The following is a 15,255-nucleotide window of genomic DNA, read 5'->3' as shown; positions in this document are numbered from 1 at the left end:
AAGGGGTCTTGCCTGGATTACCAGGGACCCTGCTTCTCAAGGGAAATTTATAGAGCAAAAGTAGAAAGAGAGGCTGGTCTAAGGGGGGAAAACTATCATCAGCCAATGAAATTTTAAGTATAATTGCTTGGGTAACATTGCCCCAATGGAGAGTCACAAGGTGCGTGTGAAGTGGGACAAAATTATGGTTAATCAATAAGATTACAAGTATAATCTCTTAATATTGAGTAAGTGGAGATCAAATGGGGAAACAAGTCATGAACAAGTATACATGGACACAGCATGGCTTTTTCTGGAGTGGGTAGATCAGTGACTTCCCAGGCCCCCTACAGTTGCTTGAGGCCTGTTTAGAATATCATCATTAATGTTTATCTCTAGGGATAGGGTGTAGGTATAGTTATTGTATCTTTTGTTTTGAGGCTGGCTTCTGACTACCTCCACCCACAGTTGCAATGTATTCTCATCTTCTGCACTGAGTCTTAAGGCCTAGCCTTGTCTGACTGCCTGTAATATTGTTACCTAGCTTAGCTATCTATAATAATGAGGCCCTCTATTCTGCGATTTCTTTAACTTCAAAGTATATTTTATTTTTTAGCAGTTTGTAAGACTTTAGGGCAGTGTTTCTTACATTTGAAAGAACCACCCCCACCTAGGATTTCTGGTTCTCTGCCTGCAATACTGCATAAACCAGGTTCCTGATGGCACAAACGCTGAGGAATGAAGTTGCTGATGAATAAAGTCATGAACCAAAGTAGGAAGTTAGAGTTTTTATTGGAAATGAGACGAATCGCTCCTTACTTTACCGGAAGGGTACAGAATGGGGTGGTCACATGGCCCCTGACCTAGGGCTAATTATAAATAAACAGACAGGAATTGCTCAGTGGTTGAGTGGTCACCTATCACAGATGACTGGATTTAAAATGATCTATTGGGACTTAGGCTTTTAACTCCATTCTTCTACAAGTAGGGTTTATAGGAAACTGGGATCTCAGAAGAAACTGGTTAATTTGCATTTTAGTTACCAGGAAGTGGTTGCACCTCCCTTTAGTTTTAGTAGGGGATGGGCTTCATTCCATGCTGCACAGGGATGCATTCTTTGTCCAAAGTCCAAGTTCATAGTCATTTTTATCAATATGATTGATCACCGTTCCCTCAGGCCCTTTCACTAGCTAGCTGCCACACTCATAAACTAACCAGAGACTGCTTATTTTCTACACTTGGAGTGGAGCCCAAGGATTTCCCTATCAAGTTCCCAGTGATGCTGATGCTGTTGTTCAAGGACCAGACAGATGAGTTTGAGAACTGCTCTTCTAAAGTCCTGTGGTAATAACAGGACTGATCAGGACTTATCAGATATGCCTTCATCACATAGCAAAATTTAATGTAGAATTAAGCTTATGTCAAATTGGATACAGGTTGGTAAGTATGGTTAAGGGCAAGAAGTGGGGAGAGATTGAGAAATCTCTGTATAAACAAGCATGACTGTTTATTCAGGCCTGTGGGAGTGGGCTTAGGAGACAGAAGAATCAGCAGGAAGTGAGTGTAGAACAGAGGACTTAAAGGGGAGGGGAGGAGGTGCTGCCCTGAGGGATTTGGTGGTGAGGAGAGTGTGGTCATGTTTCTCTGAATGGACAGTAAAGATGGACATGGCTTTTTCTTCTGTGGCTTCCTGCCATATTTGCTGTCAAGCGTGACATTCCTGTCTCTTTGTTGTTCTAAAGAAAAGAATAGGAGAGTTGGACGCTGTTTTTCATGGCTTCTTTGTGCAGGTTGTGCAGGTGGCACAGACATTTCATTCAGGAGAGAGTTCTTGGGAGAAGGGGTGATGTGTGAGGTTGTAAGGACTCAGATCTGGGGAAGAACTGAAGTCCCCATGTAGATGGCTGAAGATGAGCTATAAAGCCAGTGATTTTGGCTAAGGAAGTGTTAGACCAGTTCAGCAGGAAATGAGTTAACTGTAGGGTCCTGTAGAGATAATCAGGCACCATCTGGAGGAGCAGTGTGAGTGAACGGTGGGGCGTGGCCAAAGGAACAGGAGGGGAAGCCAGACAAGACAGTGCGGATAGGAGGCAAAGAATTGGATCCCATTTTGGGAAAAGTCAGGCAGTGTCCTGAAAAAGGTTTTTTATCCATGTAAGGAATGACTTGAAGGTGGGGACATGAGGTGGGAACTAAGAACGATCAAGGCAGAAGGAAGTGGGTGAAGCAGCATTCAGGTGTCTTCTGGAATTTGGGTCAGCCTGAAGGAAGGATGATTGCTTACAGTTTTCATAAGGAGGAATCAGGTGAGTTATCAGTAGGACATAGCTTCACCTGGGAGTGATGTATCCACTGGGGAGGTACTCATAGACGGGTTGCCGGAGGGGTGCCATAGATGACCAGGAAGAGTCCTGTCTATTACGCTGTAGGATCTAGGGGGTTTAAATCTTTTAATTCGGACAAATTTTTTAGGCTGTCTTCATAAGACCTGGTGTCAGGAGAAGGCAAGAGGAGGTTAACAGCGTGTTGTATCTCTTTTCAGACCTGTTGCAAAACTGAGAGATCATTTTTGATAGGGCTGGCCCTTGGTTGAGGTTTGGGCTGACAGAAAGATGCAGGCATATAAAAGATCAAATGGACTGTGTTGCAGTCGGGATTGCAAGAAAAATGATTACATGCAGGACACGTAATTTATAGTGTTATTTATAATGATCACTCCAAGAGCCAATACAAGAAATCTGTCCACTAAAGACCTAGAGAATCCTGGTAAGGGCCTGGATCCCATGGCAGTACCCTGCATGAGTTCAGCTGAAGACCTAGAACCTGTGACAATGCCTCCCACAAGTCCAGCTGGAGGCCCATGAAAGTGACTCATGCAAGTCTGTTTCACAGACCTGCACTGGGTCAGTGGTGGAAGCTAGAAAGTCTGTGTCAGCAGGGTGAAGGATCTGTGCCAGTAGGCCAAGGGTTCTGGAGCCATGAAGTAATACTTAAAATAAGAACCAGAGCTCCCCCAAAGGGAACTGCAGCCATTCCCAACAACAAGGTCCAGAGCTCTTCTGATAATGGCCAAGTTCATATTAGAGAAGCCAGCATGACAACCTCCTCCCAGGAGAACCAACAGCTCCAAACGACAGCCATGCTAAGGAGAACCCAGAATGCTACCCTCTACCTCTCCACTTCCCCTTTTTATGGTGGCAGCAGTCCTCCGGTGGACCCTCTACTCTCAGCACTACACTGATTCAGTGCAGCTGGTGTTTAAGTTGATCACCAGCTTTTAATCCATCACAGACTATTGTAGGTTAGTGGGGAGTGGCTGGGATGTGAATGATTGTGATCAGGAGGAGGGAAATCCAGTCTTTATGGAGCTGGAGTATGAGCTCTGTTAGGTGGGCTTTGAGGATACAACATTTTGTACCATGTTTTGGATAATTGAGGCTGGTAGGGGTGTGTGGAGGTTTTATTAGACACAAAATGACTTGAACACTCCTGAGTAATTTGACTAATGAAAGCTAGGCCATTGTCTGATTGAATAGAGATGGGGAGGCCAAAATGGGGGATAATATCAGCTAGGAGGGAGTTGATAACAGCTGAGGCCTTTTCTGAGATGATGGCAAAGGTCTCCATTCAGTAAAGGAGATACAAGAACTTTTGTATCTGTGGAATGTGGGTGAAATCAATTTGCCAGCCCTGAATTGGAAAGAAGCCTTGTTCTTGATGTGTAGGAAAAGGAAGATTAGAGTTAGGAGGTGGCACCTGATGGGCAGGAAGCTCTGGGGGAGGGAGAGAAGCAGCCAGGGGCTGTCTGGACGTAAGTTGAGTCTATCGTTAGGGAGAAGTTAGCGTCAGGTGGCGGGGAGAGAACAGTTTGGTTGGTGGCATGGAGATTTTGCACCAGCCTGTAAGAGCATCTGCCTTTCTTACCAGGAGAATGAGAGTGTTGTAAGGGGAGTTGAGGGGGATTCAGAGACTGTAATCCTGTAAAGCTGGATCAGGGGTGGGAAATTGTCCTTGGGCAGGGTAAGAGTACTAGGTTTGAGAAGGATGGTAAGTGGTTGTTATGAAGCCAGGGATGGGGTGGAAGTGTCCCAGACTTGAGTTGAAATGAGAGTAAGTGATGTGAACCGCAGGAGGGTAGAGAAGTTACTAGGGTGACCGTAAGTGTTAGTTGTGTCCAGGAATGGTCAGAGTAGCTGACAACTTGGTTAACATGTCTTGCCCTAAAAGAGGAAGAGAACAGGTAGGGGTGACTAAAAAATAAATGTGGGAAAAGCTGTCTACCCAATTGGCACTGGATTGGAAGAGTTTTTAAGCGTCTGGAGACTTCATCATCACAACAATGATTGGGGCCAGGGAGGTTGTTCCTTGAAAGGAAAGCAAAGTGGAATGATAGGCACCTGTACTGATTAAAAGTGGGCAGGGAGGGTGTCCATTTTAAGTTACCCAGAGTTCACCATCTAAGATGTTCCAGAGGCCCTCTGAAGCCTTTAGTCTTAGGTGGCCAAGCCAAGGTCTGGCTAGGAGCTGGTTGGGGTTCCTGGGAACCTCCAGCGTAAGTTATGGTTGCTTTGAGCTGTATCAGTCATGTTTAAAGATGCATTAGTAGCAGGACTAATAATCAAGAAATCTAAGCCGTTGCTTTTTAATTTTTTTCTTCCCAGAGGGAATGAGAAATATCAAAGAGCAAGTTGCAAATAGTTGGAGCACTTTTTGCACTGTAAAAGAGATAACCTCTAGAGATAGACAGAAGCAAATCAGTGGCTTGATTTCTGTCCTGAGCTCTGGGGCAAGGAAGCCTCTGAGACATTTAATCATCTAAGGCACCCCCTTCAGCAGCAAGATAAGACTGATCTAAAATTCCGTGTTTCTGAAGCTCACAGGTGGATCATATCATTGCCTGGAAGCTACAGTTTACAAGTCAGTAAAGACACATCCCTCAGTTTTTCATACACATGAAACACGAGAAAGGCTGAACTGATGGAAGGAGTATTGTGATTTATTACTAGGTGTGCATATTTTCTAAATGTAAACTGATTTTTAATAAGACTCATTTTATAGCATTTTTAAATTAACCTGTAGTTAATATCAAAGTGCATCAGATTCCAATTTTTAAGCTATTCTAAATGCAGCTGTATGTAATATAGGAACATAAGACCACAAAAGTAAAATGTTTATGTCATCCCTTGGAATGTTTACAGGCCTGGCCCTTTTGTTATCTTTAGGCCTGTTCTATAACTGATGGGTCTCCAGCCACAGTTGTAAAAATACCTTTTGTCCTGACTTTTCTGGAGGTCCACTCCTATCGACTGCCTGTATTATTTTTACCTAATTTAGCTGTCTATAATATTTCTGTTCTATTCGTGGTACCTTCTGAAGAAGTACTTGAACTGCTGGGAGTGGTCTGGGGGTTAATGACCATTCTGGCTGCTTTAGACTAAAGGGGGTCCTAGTTGTGATTGACAGAGACACTCTCCAGAGAGTTTGGCTAAAGACCATCAGTAGGTATCAAGTGTTCTCATCTTGGGTAGCCACATAGCTTTAAGTCTGGAAGAGACAAGGCCAAAGAAACAGTTACATAAGTATGGGGCCAGCAATAAAATCAATACAGCTACTATGAATACAACCAGAAATATTGTTAACAGTAAGAGCCAGTAATAACTTCCCACAAAAAGTGTTTAGAGACAGTCTAGGGAGCTGTAGAAGCCATCATTGTATTAACCTGTCATTTAATATCTTGAATAGTCATGAAATATTAGCAAAAGAATCTGGAATGCACACAAAACATTTACTCTTTATAATTGTGCAAGTATTTCCTTGTGCTGCTGCCAGGATATGTAAGGCATTCTGATTTTAGAGGATGCCTTGTCTCATTAATTTTACTTATTTTTTATTTAGGAGAGAGACCAGTCAAGCTGTCCCCTACAATAGGTAACTGCTACTGTGGAGGGCTCGTAGGTGACAAAAGTCTATCTCTCTTGAGTATACTTTCCTCTGGGTGTTTAAGGTCAAGTTAAAAGAGATCTGTGTTGCTCAAACTTGACTTCTTGCTGTCTATCAAGGCCAAGTAAGCCTCTTCATTACTTTTGGAACCATGTAGCGTGCTTCTCAGCTCCTCTGTCAGGGTCAGCTGCCAGAATGGGTCACGCTCTTGCTTGACAATGTTGCTTTCTGTGAAAACATGGGAGACTTTTCTGTCTTTGGTGACCCTCCTTTGGCACACTGGACACTTGTTGATCTCTGTCCTCTATGGGCTAGCAACCTCCCTGCTCAGGAATTGGGTGACTCACCAAAGTTGTAAGATCTTGCAGAAAAGGTTCTCTCGTGTCCTGGGCCTTTGCTAATACTGGAGGGCCAGTACCAAAATATTGGCTGTTTTTTAGCCCAGTTAGTGCTGGGCTAGTTGTCTGGTTCTGGTCTTTAAACTTTAGTTGTTGAACACCAAGAAGAAAAGATCAGTTATATCAGTCCTAGTTAGGATGTGTAAAGCACAAGTATAAATTGTTTTTTTGGTAGCTGTTGCCCCTGTTAAAGGCAAGCAATTGTTGTAAGCTTTTCTAATTTTACCTCCTAGAGGGACAGGCAGTCTCTCCATCAGGGGGTTTAAAGTTAACTTTTGGCAAAGTTGGAGAAAAACTGGTTTTAAAAGTCTGAAGAGAAAGAGCTCAGACGCTGGCCAACCTGGGAGAGGCCTGACAGAGACAGAAACATGTCTTGTTCTTGTCACTGTGCCAAGCAGGTACAGAAGGATGGTGGGCAAGGAGTAAGTGTCCAGACTGGATGTGTGGCAGTTACGGAGTGGGGGTGGGGAGAGCATAGGGCGGAGGGTAGAGGAGCCACTGGATCCTGGGCAGCCTGAGCCCTGTGGCCTGGGCATGAAGTGCTATGAGTGGCATTGGGCCTTCAGAAGGCAGACCTGGGTAGGCTTGGACTGGGCACAGGCCAGCGTGCTTGCAGAGCCAGGCAGCCACAGTGTGGTGGCAGCAGGAAGGGCAGGGGCAGCCTGGCACGGCTGGCCAGGAGGCACCATGGCTTGGGACTGGGGACTGCACAGCCAGGGGTGTGGCCGCCCGCATGCAGGTGTCTGGCTGTGCAGGGCCGGGTGAGAAGGACACAGGCCCCTTGTTTTTCTTACCCGACTGGGCTCAGGAGTGCTTGTATAGAGGGAGGGGTTGTGTGGATAGGTGCTGTGGGCAGCTCCCAGGGGCTGGACAGCAGGCTGTGTGCCCAGGCACTGTCAGCTTGCTTTGGGCAGGAGTACCAGTTGGACCTTAGCCTTTATGGAGGCACTGTGTGGCTGCTACACTCTGCTGCCAGGGCTGGGAGGGTGTTGAGCAGGCTCAGGGTGGGTTTGGCCAGGCATGGTTGCTTGGTGCCATGGCTATGTGGCCTGGGACCTTGGACCTAGGGTTGGCAGGTAACTGAGGCTTGGTGGCCCATGTCTGAGCCTGGGCCTGTGCCTCACAGTGAACAGAGGCAGTGGGAAGGAAGAAGTAGAGTGAGGAAAAGGTCACACAGGAGCAGAGTATGACCTGGGCTCATGCTGATCTCCTTGTGGGGCACCCCCTTTATGAGGCTGAGATCCTGGCGGGCAGGGAAAAACCTAAGGCACAGAGAGGGGAAAGGGAGTCTTACCAGATCGAAAGCCAGCGGCGGGTGTGTGGAGTGCAGTCTGAGAAGCAAAGTCAGAGTGGCCTCTTTAAGACACCATGGGCTTGAGATAGGGATTGAAGTCCCTGGGAAGGGTTTTGACACCAAATATGTAAGAGGTGCAAAGTCGAGAGAGACCACTGAGAAAGCTATGTATAAACAGCCACTGCTGTTTATTCACTCCCATGGGAACAGGCTGAGCTCAGAGAGTGGAATCAGATTTAAAGGGAAGGGAAGGAGTTGCTGCCTTGAGGAATTTGGGGCCAGAGAGTGTGGTCACTTCTCTCAGATGGGACAGTGCAGAGGAACATGGCTTTGTTGCTGTTCTTTGGTTTCTGCCATGCCTACTGGTAATGGCTTCACCTATTGGGTGAGACAGTAAGAACATTCCAGAATGACATGATGAGGGTTTTACTGTAAGCTTGAAGCAGTAGAGATTCATGTAGGGTTTAGGGTATTCAAGATTTGCAACATACCAGATTGGTTAGTTATATTGTCTGCAGTGCATTGGTACTTGTATCGTCAGTAGCCTGTTGAACACAGCTGTAAAACAAGGACCAGTGCCATTTTTACCTTGTTCTCTTGGAGTGATCTTCTGAGGTTGCCATGAATTGCAGCCATTCATTTTGACAGTGATTTTGATCATTTTAGTGCAAAGTTTATCAGTTTCTTAGCTAATGCTTCACTTGCCTGATTTTTGTTTCTGACCACTTCCAGTATTTTAAAGAAAAGGTAAATCTGGGTGAAAGGAATTAGCATCAAAAATCTTTGGAGAAATTGTGTTTTTTTCTGGGAAATGAGAATGAGGAGAATGAGTGCAGGTTGACTTTTGTTGTTGCTTAATTTAAGCCTCATGTTCTTTTGTATGGGTTGATTTTTTTTTTTAATCCGCATATATGTGTTACTTTTTTTGTTTTTGTTTTTTGTATAGCTCAGGCTGGCCTTAAACTCACTGTGTAGCCCAGACAGGCCCTGAACTCTTGGTGGTCCTCTTGTTTCAGCATGCTTGGTCTTGGATGATAGGCATGAGCCACCACGCCCAGTGTACTGCTTTTATAATAGCAATTTTTCGCATTTCTTCTCCCCCCGCCCCGCCCCCAGTTTTACCTTTTGTCTTGGTTACTTTTCTCTTGTTGCTGAGACACAAAATACCTGACACCTAAAATTAAAGAAAGATTTATTTATCTTACACTTTTTTGGAGTACTCAGCTGACTCCAAGGTAGGGTGGCGTGACACAGGGGCAGCTGTTCGTGGCAGCTGCAGGTAGCAAGAGGGAAAGGGTGGAAAGGGGGAGAGCACGCCTCCTTCCCACTTTTACATTGCATGCCAGCTCCCCACCCTCGGTGGATACAGCACTCACGCTACCAATCCCAGTGCTAGACAATGAACTAATCACAGTGCTGGATTCAGCCACCTCCATGATTGCATGAGGCTTGGGGCAGCCATCAGAACACAAACCATAACAGCTTTTATTAGTACCCATGTGTAGTATATAATGGTTACATTTTATATTCACTTCTAGACCCTCCCTCCCTCTAATAGCAATTTTAGATTCACCTGTGAATTACACGGCATTATCTGTAAATACAGATGAGGCTGTTGTGATCCAGAGGAGTAATTCACTTGGAACCGAACTACCTTGATAAAGGCAGATCAAGGAGGGCTTTATATTAGAGATAAGAGAAATTCTGATGACCAACCATACCAACTACTATCTTTTTGTCAGGCCTGCCCAGCAGTGAGTAACTTAACACGCTCATATTGTAGGAGATTTAATAAAAATAAGTATAGAGTTCCTGGTTGCCAGCCACGGAAAAGTTCTTGAACTTAAACAGAAAAATAATTTATGAGGAAGATACTGGACAGTTGACTTGAATTGATGGAAAAACTGGAGAATTGGGCTTCAGAGATGAATAAGATTTGAGAGGCTGGTGACAGAAAAAAGACTGAAGTTAGGCCTGGGGAAGAGTCACCTTCCTCACAGTGGAGATTCTGTAACACCTCCACTCTGCGGCTCAGACCCTCCAGGTTCATGGAGTCCCAGGCTGGTCCTGGCCACACGTCTGCCCTGTTGCTGGGTGGTGACTGGGAAGTGACTACTTTCTGCTTCCACGGGGGAGGACAGGACTCCACCTCTCCTAGACTCACACCAAACTGGGTGCTGTCACCAGTACTAAAAGCCATTCAGCCCCTCCCTTGTGTTTCATCACCACAGCGTGTTTCTAACTGCGTCTTTACCGAGCAAACATTGATATCACAAAGCCCGGTTTATCCATTTGTTCTTTTATGGATGTGCTTTTGCTTTCAAGCCTACCTTAAATCACAGAGGTATTGGTTCTTTTTTTTTTTTTTTCCTAAAAATTTTATATTTTACATTTAAGTCCATAGTCTATTTAGAGGCAGTATTTGTAAAAGCTATGAATCTTAACTTGTGCCCATGGATTTTTTACTTGCTCTGGAACCATTTGTTCCTCCATTAAAATGCTCTTGTAACTTTGTCATGAGATGAGTCGCCTTGTGGGGTGGTGCACACCTATAATCCCCAGCACTCAGGAGGCTGATGCAGGAGGCTTGCCACAAATTCAAGGCCAGCCTGGAATATATGGTGAGACCCTGTCTCAAAAAAAAAAGTAAAAACTTTTTTAAAAAATCAGTTGTGTGGATCTGTTTCTTGATTCTGTACTCCATTTCCCTGATGTATGTCTACCCCTCTGCCAGGAGCATTCACTTGATTACTATAGCTGTATAATTAGTCTTGACATCAGGTAGACTAACTCTAATTGCCACTTTCTTCTTTTTTTAAATGTAACTATTCCTGTCAGTTTACCTCTGTATAAATTTGTTTTAAAAAATTGATTTATAGCTATGGAAATTCTTGTAATTATTTATTTATTTATGAGGCAAAGTCTCACTGTGCAGTTCAGGCTGGCCTCAAACTCATGGCAATCCTCCTGCCTCAGCCTCCTAAGCGCTAGGATTACAGGCATGGGCCACCACACCTAACAGTCAGGTATTGGGGGAAATGCTATTTTAGCTTCCAAATGTTAAGTTTGTACAAAAGGCTGGATGTTAGACCTCATAGATGTTACAGATGGTTGAAGGAAACAGATTCTCATTGAAACAATGTATTACTCTTGAAATACGTTTTATACAAATACTATTTATTTTTCAGTGCTGAGATTGAAATCAGGCTCATTGCTAAGAGCTACATCCTCAGCACTGTAGCTTTTCTTTGTTTTTTCTTAATTGGAGACAGGGTCTTGCTGAATCACTAAGATGCCCAGCCTGGGTCAAGTTTACCTGTACTTCTCCTGCCTCAGCCTCCTTGAGTGCTGAGGTTGATTACAGTGGTATGCCACCACACTTGGGTATATTTTATTTTATTTGCTGTGTAACTGAACCCAAGGTGTTCCCATCAAGTTATGTCTGCAGCCTTATTTTTTCTTTTTTTAAAATAATTTTGAGGTAAGCATGCAGAGCTGCCTAACTGGCTTTGACCTTGCTGCCCCTCCTGCCTCAGCCTCTGAAATAACTGGGATTACAGATGCGAGCCAAAAAATGTCTTCTGAAATGTGATTTTTTAAAAAAGCATACCATGAGACACTTATTAGGATATTCAAATATTATTAAAAGTAAAATAGATCTGCCTACATAAATAAATAGCTTTAAAAGGAAACTCCTAAAAGTACACATTAAATGTGGCAATGAGTGTACAAACCTATAATTGTGTTAAAACTATAATTTTTAGAATATCCATATCAAAGTAAAACAAAAATAGACGTGATAAATCTAGATACTTGATTATTATGTAGTAATTATCTAGTACTAAATTTTTGAAAATGTAAAATCTGCGGCATGATCATTTCTTAAGGCGTATTTTACATCTTCCCCTCTGGTGCTAAGTATATACTCCACCGTTTGACCACACTGCCTCACCCGAAGCCCTGCAGACTTGTATAAAAATACAGTGTTTTTCTTAACTCCAAACTGTTGCCTCAGCGTAATCACAATATGTCTCAGTGGGAGTTTTGGTGGCTGCTGGTTTTCACCTTAACTTGGTATAGCTTATCCTGCCATTATATACTTATACATATTTTAAAAAACTATTTCTTTTAAGAACAGCAGCTACAGTGACTCATCTGCAAACATTCCAAAGCAGCCCCCACTGAAGACATTTCTGTGGTGTCAGTAGAAGTCACCACATTCTTTAAGCCATACTGAAGTGTTTTCTTTTCATGATGGTCAAGGATGACTTTGGCAGTGAGCGCCAGAAATTATACACTAGCTGTCCAGAAATGCCTCCTTTGTGAAATGTAATGAATTCAGCTCATCTTGATTTTCCTACTCAAAAAACTCGAGGCCAGTGATGGGGAACCTGTGGTACTTGTGCTGCTGTGGACTGTTTGTATCGTGAAAGCTCTAGAAGGCGCCCCATCCCTGCTGTAGACTTGCTCTGCACTGATGATGTGTACTGGCCTTGCCTGTTCTGCAAAACCATTCCTAGGATATGACCATGTTCTTTCTTCATGGAGTTAGACATACTATCCATAATTATATTTCCAAAATGTAGCAGTAGTTTCTGTTGTGTCCTTGAGATTGCTTTTATGTTAGGTTGCTTTGGAAATTATGGGGTTTTTTTCCTCTCTCTTTTTTTTTTATTTTAAAGAGGATAAAACAATAAAACCAATTTTAAAAAAATCAGTGTAAGAAATACAGGACTTAAAAACATTATGAAATCAACAAGTTACCATAATGTCTTTTGATGTCTTCAAAATACCTGCAAATAACTTTGGACATAGTAAAAATCAAACAGAACAGAATAGAATAGGAACAATACAAATGAAGCAGTGCAGTAAAGCCAATAGTAAATCCAAAATTGCTATGATAATATTTCTTGTTATCTTTGAAATAGCTGTTCCTGCCACTGGATTTGACATAATCAAACAAAACAAAAGAGAGTAAAACCCAGCCCAACAAAACAATGGAAATGATATAGGACTTTGAAAACATGACCATAGGGAATCAACAATGGCTGCAACCCTCAGAAGGAGATCCCCCCTAGATGTCACACTGTGCACCGCTATCCTCTGAACCCATGATCGACCATGGCCATAGACCAAATGTTAGTGAAACACCAAAGCACCACAGTAATCCAATTGCATTTCACCTCCATCGCTATCATCATAGCCGGTGCTTCTGTGGTTAAGCCTGTTGCTTACGGTGGGGGTTGGAGGTGGTACTTCTTGTTTGCCAGCCCACTCACCAGAAGGAGCTGGGGTCTGTCTGTCCCAGTCCAGCGGTAGCCCGTGCATGGCACTGTTTCCCCAATTGGGCTTGCTTCCTGGTATGGCCTTGTTCTCCCTACCCCCAGTCCGCAAATGGCACTGACAGATGGAGAGAGACTGGGGTCTGGCTGTTCCCAGTCTGGTGACTGCCCGTGCATGGCGCTGGTTCCCAGACTGGACTTGCTACCTTACATTGAAAATTTGTCCTGAAGATTTAAACATTTAAACCTTCTTGGTTACACTAACTAATAGACACAAAAAACATACACTAAATCTCAAAATTTTTGCCTTGGCTTCCTGGCAAAGACGGAAACTAGAAAAAAAAAAAAAGAAGAAAGGAAAAAGAAAATACTGAGGTTTAAAGTCCTGTTCTAATCTTGCAAAATGAACTTTTAAGCCTTCTGTCACCCTATCTGTATGTGCCATGTACAGTTTGTCTTTTAATTTTAAAAACTTCGTTCATCAAAATGAAGTTTGTGCTTTCATTGCTCAATTGTTTGATCATTTATTTCTGTATCTGAACAGCTACTTTGAAGATAACAATATGCAATATATTAACCTGTTAATCTCCTATTATTTTGCCTTGATATTCTGATACCATTGATATCATTGTTTTTATTCATTTTTCATTTTTAAAATTAAAAATCTTTTTCCATCGGGCTAAGTTCACACTGACTAGCTGCCCTGAATTTCCACTCCCATGATGACACTGCAATGCTGATAAGACCGAGGCTTTAATCACAAAAGAGCAAATTACAAAACTTCCAATTCATACCTTGCGGGTTCTTGTACAGTTGTTATGGTTTCTTTTGAAGTTTATTGAATTTTCCATGGCTTCTCTGTAGAGTGAGTTTGGGTTTTGGAGGGATTTGCCTGCTAGTTTTCTTCCTTCCCACTGAAGGGTAAAGCACCAATTCCTTCAGCCCGAGTTGAGCGCTGCCTCCTGCAGGGCCTTATTTTCCAAAGCAGTTTGGCCTTTGTGCCAGGCTGGCATTTCTGTGGATCTGAGCTTCCCCATCATAGGCATTGTCTTTCCTATGGCTCCAGGCTACTAACCACTTAATTTTAACTAGTGATCAGAAAACCACTGTCCTAGCTGCTGCCGCTCTGGCTTTAGTTGATTTCTGATGGTCTCTCCAATCTGGACTATGCAGAGAAGCGTAATACTTTTCCACCAGCAGGTGGCAGTAATAATTGTCCTTATGGTGTCTTCCCCTACAGTAGTAAGGTTTGTGTGGTATTTGAACCTGTTTGTTTGTTCGCGTTCAGCTAACCCTCCTAGTTCAGTCAAGCAGCCCAGAGTCTATAAAGAAAAACAGTGTTTGCACCCATGACCCTCAGTCCATGGGGCCTGCAGGTTCAGCATGGCAGCTCTGCTGAAAAGGAAATGTGCGACTGCTCGAAGCAACCAAATCCACGTAGTGTCTTCCTGTTGCCACAGCCCTGTGGGCAGGTAACACTCTACTCAGTTTCTTTGTGTGCAAAATGGGAGTAGCAATGTATATCTCCTGGAAGTGCGGAACAGAGGACCTACATACTCTGCGTGGGTTGGAAAGATCTATTACTTCCCTTGCTTCCTGCGTGGGCACCTGAGGATGTTGAATAACAGTCTGCCCTTGACTCATCATTGCTCACTCAGTGTTAGTCACCCTGTGTGCTCAGAAATGGTGAGGACTGCTGGGACGAGTGTCGCCAGCCTCCAGCAGCCATCGGCGTGTGGGTTCCAAGATCACCAACCCTGAGATCTATAGGAACGGTTCCTTCCATATTTCACTTGCACAATTCCTGTGTGTGTATCCTGGTCCTTGGCTCAACATTTCATGATACTGAGAAATTTCAGTTCATTACTCTAGGTGTGATAATTGCAGTATTATCATAGTTCTTAAAATCTTACTTTTGAAAGATACACGTTGAAGTTTAAACTGATAAAATAGGACACCCAAGGTTTGCTTTAAAATGACTCAAGCCAGGTCTGGGGGCTCACACTGTAATCCTAACACACTGAGAGGCTGAGGCAGAAGGATTACGAGTTCATATGTAGCCTAATTTTACCAAGCCTGACTCAAAGTTAAAAAAAAAAAAAAAAGCCTGGAAATGGAGCTCAGTACAAAAACCCAGGACTGCAGAAAACTATAAAAGACCCAGAAAGAAGGAGACTGATGAGCTGATTGGAAACAAAATTAGCCATAAGCTGCTAATAAAGCTGGGTGATTGGTACAACTGGTGGTTCCTTCTATTTTTTTGTTTTGCTATACTTTGGAAATTTTCTGTAATGAAAAAGTTGTTTTCAGTGCATGTGCCTGAGCCAGACAGTGGGGCTTTGGTCAGCAGGCTTCCGTGCAC

The 15,255-nt window shown here is 43.4% G+C and overlaps 1 protein-coding gene across 1 annotated transcript in view; it reads left to right on the top strand.

Moving 5' to 3' along the window:
- Positions 1–15,255, top strand: part of Gldc (glycine decarboxylase) — a 120,505-nt gene that overhangs the window by 76,567 nt on the left and 28,683 nt on the right. The gene's annotated exons all lie outside the window — the stretch shown is intronic.

This window comes from Cavia porcellus, unplaced genomic scaffold, assembly GCF_034190915.1.
Source record: "Cavia porcellus strain 051 isolate PalLab524CR breed Dunkin Hartley unplaced genomic scaffold, mCavPor4.1 scaffold_1, whole genome shotgun sequence".
Classification (NCBI taxonomy): Eukaryota; Metazoa; Chordata; class Mammalia; order Rodentia; family Caviidae; genus Cavia; species Cavia porcellus.
This window is presented reverse-complemented; position numbering and strand designations above follow the sequence as displayed.